The 4,558-nt window shown below is 34.4% G+C and overlaps 1 protein-coding gene across 1 annotated transcript in view; it reads left to right on the top strand.

Annotated features, from left to right (window-relative positions):
- Positions 1-2,048: 2,048 nt before the first annotated feature.
- Positions 2,049-4,558, top strand: part of LOC109586557 (uncharacterized) — a gene marked incomplete at its 3' end in the record, with an annotated part of 13,766 nt that continues 11,256 nt past the window's right edge. Inside the window, exon 1 of the mRNA XM_020002761.1 lies at positions 2,049-2,072. The remainder of the gene's footprint in view (positions 2,073-4,558) is intronic.

Below are 4,558 nucleotides of genomic sequence, written 5' to 3'. Positions count from 1 at the left end.
AATATGCAACATTCCATGCTTTGTAGCTATAGTACAAGTACTATGCTAGTTTCATGCCAGTACCTTGCCAAGATAGAGGAACATAATGGTCTACAATCAGTACAATGTATATATATACTATACAAAACTAATAATATAATTATATTCCCTATTCTTACCATATACATTAAATCCAATAGCTCCTAATGTATTAAAACTATCAAATTATCATCATCATTATCATTAATTTGGGTTTTCCTCATCATTGATCCTCTTAGTTTCAACAACTCTGTTCATGTAAGGCCTGGTACTTGACTCCTTTATTAAACATAGTCTTGAAGGAGCTCCTGGATTTAGTAACAGCTTCATCTAGATGATCCAGTTCATCACAATCCCCACCACAATCCTCATCATCAACTCCAGCCATCATATCCAGCCACTCCCACAATCAGTTAATTAACATAATTCCATTGCGTGGGTGTTCATGATGTTTTAAAGTTCAAGTTACATACAAACACTCTAATCAATGATTATAAAGTGATCCTGTCATACATCACTAGTAGTGAATGACATGCTTCCTTTACTCTCTCCTCTTCCTCCTCTCTGATAGCTCTATCCAGTACCAATGTCACTACTACTTATATAATCTGGCCCCAGCGAAGGGGCGGGGCCAGACTACTACTTATACAGATACACCACATTCCAGTACAATAGCATTGTGAGTGCTAAATAGTCTCTCTGATATCCTCATCACTCCTTCTCTCTAATCAATGAGTGATGCAGAGCAGTATGCCAGTACTACTCTATGACCATGTTTTGCACGTGGTCACTTTAAAGTGATAATTAATTTTTTGGACTAAGGCAAATTATCCATGTTGAATTAGTTAACTATAACTATAACTAAATCTATTTTAGTACAACAAAATTGTGATTTTAGTTAACTAAACTATAATTCTTCCATTTGATGTCAAAGTAGCTAGAATCATAACTAAAATGGCTTAATGTCAGACCTATAACTAAAATAGAATTAACAGTTTTGTACTAGTACTAGTCGTGCCTACTTATTAGATCTAATTGAAATCTACTTTCATTTGACCAAAATTGATCCTGTTGAGAGGGTACTTTTGTTAGTGGGGCATGCTTCTTTATGGTAACATTTGAAATTGCTATGATTCAATGGCTTTTTCGCTTGTGATTGCTTGGTTTGTTATAACTAAAGCTATAGCTATAACTAAAAGAAAATGGTATCACATAATCATAACTAAAATAAATAGGCTGACACTTTACTATAACTAGAACTGCATGGAACTAAATAGATCTATACTTTGTTCTAATACCATAACTAAAACTAAAATGTAAATCATGAACTAAAACGACTCATATACCCTTGCCTATACGCCTATGCGTGGCAAGGGTAACAACACTGCAAATTATGCTAGCATAATTTGGAGCATAATAGGGCAAGTTATTATCCTGGCATAACTGGAGTATAATGAGTCAAAATTTCTGGCCCTATACCCCTGACGCCCACATGATGTCAATTCAATATGGCATGCAGGTGGTACAAGTACTAGTACAACAACCCCACTACATAGTACCCATCTATGCAAGTGTGGCAAGCTCAATGACTTAGGTTATTCTATTTTCCAGTGACTCAAAATTACTAGAAACATTTTTTGATTCTGGCATTATTACAATTTTAACAGATGCATGTACATGTAATTTGATAGTTGATATTTGAGTAAAGCTTAAACTACGAGCATAATAATAAGCATAATTGGATTCATTTCAAAGCATAATAGGATGAAATTTGGAGCAGTGCCTAAAAGCATAATAGGCAAAAATTGAAGCATAATTTCCCAAGCCCTATCTGGAGACACTCCACTGTTTTGGAGTGGTTACTGTTAGGCGTGACTCGTTGTTGGTGGATGTCTGGACAAAGTTAGTTTATCTCTCCCTACCATCTTCCCTCCTCCTCTGTCTTCATGCTCTCTCTTTCTATTTATTCTTCTGTAGTCATTGTCTTCATTTCTATCATTATTCATTTACTACAGGTTTCAAAAAGAGAGCTGAACACAAAGCTCCTGTAATAGGGGAGTCCCTCTACCTGTGGGCAGGGAGCCAGGCTGACTTACCTAGAGTTCATGACTCCCTTCAAAAGAGGGAACTGACCTCAAGAGTTGATGTGTACCAGCTTTCTACTGCTGACTGGTCCTCTCACCTAACAAGAGGTACTCCTCCATTAGGAGTAGCTGGCTACTCCTGTACCACCTCTCATTCTAATATTTACTATTTTGGTGGAGCTTGTGGTCATAATCACTGTTTCCACAATACGTTGAATGTACTGAATACGATAAAGATGCAGTGGACTTCATGCAGTAATGCTGAACAGTCGTTGATGAAGAAAGGCTATGGTGGAATGATATCACTGGAATTTGATGGAGCAGAATACCTTGTCATAATAGGAGGGTATGGTTCTACACCAACTGTTTACCATCCTCAGTTTCAATATGATCAACTTAAGAGTGGCCGTGTTCGTACTAATGAACAGTTACTTTATAATGTGTCCACTGGTAAAATTCTCTTCATATTAATAAATAGCTTTATACATGTACATGTATACACATATTATTGGTTTACTAATAATTAACTAGTATAATACATAATTGTGTCGTTTTGATAAAAATTTAATGTACATGTACATGACTACATGTATGTACCATAATATTAAATTATACTAATAAGCAATTATACTTTATATTGTTAACATGTATTGATAGATGATCACTGTATTCTCTTCACTTTAGGACAATTCATTGTTCCATCTGTCAGTGGACAGTGCTGTCCACCAACTGATTCATTCATAATTGAGAAGATTACTACTACCGGTAACAGAGGAGTAATGTTTGGAGGACGAGTGACTGTTAATGGTGATGAGAGTACAAGTACTAACAGTGTTTACATATTCAGTGTGACACATAGTATAATAGTAAGTTGTATTATATTTTGATGTATTGTATTGTACAGTAATACATTATCTCAGTATTATCACTAGAGGATATATTGTGTTGTACTCATATTAACTGTATTTTGTGTATTATTAGATTAAGTATTCACAAAACTCTGATACTACATTTAATATTTTCATAATTAGACAGTGTATAGTCATGCTTATGGTATTTTATATTATCAAGTATATTGTGTACCAATAGATTTGTTATACCTCCAGTACTTGTACATGTATAACTAACCTCACCTCATTAACATCAAAGTACCGTATAGCTTGAACTTTTGGAATGACTAAAGTTTGGCGAATTTGTGGCCACATGCCATTGAGCATGCCTATAATGGCTCAAAATGATGGCTTTTTTGGCGAATGACTATCAAAATGCCAAATAAGCCAAATTTAATTCCCTCCAAAATATTTCACTAAATTAGGATTAATTTTTACATGTCACACCTATTATTTGTATAGCCACACCCATTATTCATATTTACGCTGACTGATATTATTAGTATTTGTTTATGTATCTAGAACTGGGAGATACTGAAACCAGGAGCAATACCTAATGAGGGACTGTGGCCTATGGAGAGATGTGCTCATGCTAGTGCTATTATCAATGGTGACTCTACCTCACCTACACTAGTAGTGATTGGTGGACGGGATAAGAACGATCAACTAGCTAATGAATGTTTGTTATTTGATAGTATCACTACTGGTCAGTACAGTTGTAGGAAGGTATGTGTGTGTATAGTACTGTAATGATGTGTGTGTGTATAGTTAGGTCAGTTGAGAGTATGACACTAGTACTGATGTACATTGATGATAGATTAGTAATTGTTAGTGTGTTCAGTAGATAACACTATCACTGATGAAACATTAACAATACATTAGAACCACCCACACATTTGATTAAAAATTCCACATTACATTATTTTTGTGAACCATGCAACCTTAATGTGTGCGTGTAATATTATCACACGTTTCACATACATGTACTTGATGTGAAATAAAATGTTTATTTTGTTTGTTGATGGTGAGGATTGGAATTGATTTTGCAATTACAATAAATGTAGCAATCATCTTCATATGAAATGATACAATTTTTCATTTTTATAAGTAACTGTATAAACATCATGTATCAGTAATTACTTGTATACTTCTCTTTATCTACAGATTCCTCTACCTGAATCTGTTACTGGTAGATACTGTCACTCACTCACAGCAGTCACAATGTCACCACACTGTGTGTGGCTAGTAATTGTTGGAGGATGTGGAGAGTTTAAAATAAAAGATGTTGGAGGAAGAAAGGAGATGCCATGGGGTACATTTATTGCTGATAGTAATAGACTAATAATGATAATTGAATTAGGTAAGATAATATTAATCAATTGTAAGGATATGAGCATTAAATACATAATTACATTAAATAATGTGCCACTAATTTTTATAGTATGTACATTATTTGTAAATTTCAGTTCCTAATATGACGTACATTTTCCATTCATTTTGTATACTGTACACACTACAATACCACTGTATGTGTGGGTGTGTATTTACAACCACTATAAATGATAC

The sequence above is a fragment of the Amphimedon queenslandica genome, unplaced genomic scaffold, assembly GCF_000090795.2.
Source record: "Amphimedon queenslandica unplaced genomic scaffold, v1.1 AMPQUscaffold_12838, whole genome shotgun sequence".
Taxonomy (NCBI): domain Eukaryota; kingdom Metazoa; phylum Porifera; class Demospongiae; order Haplosclerida; family Niphatidae; genus Amphimedon; species Amphimedon queenslandica.
This window is presented reverse-complemented; position numbering and strand designations above follow the sequence as displayed.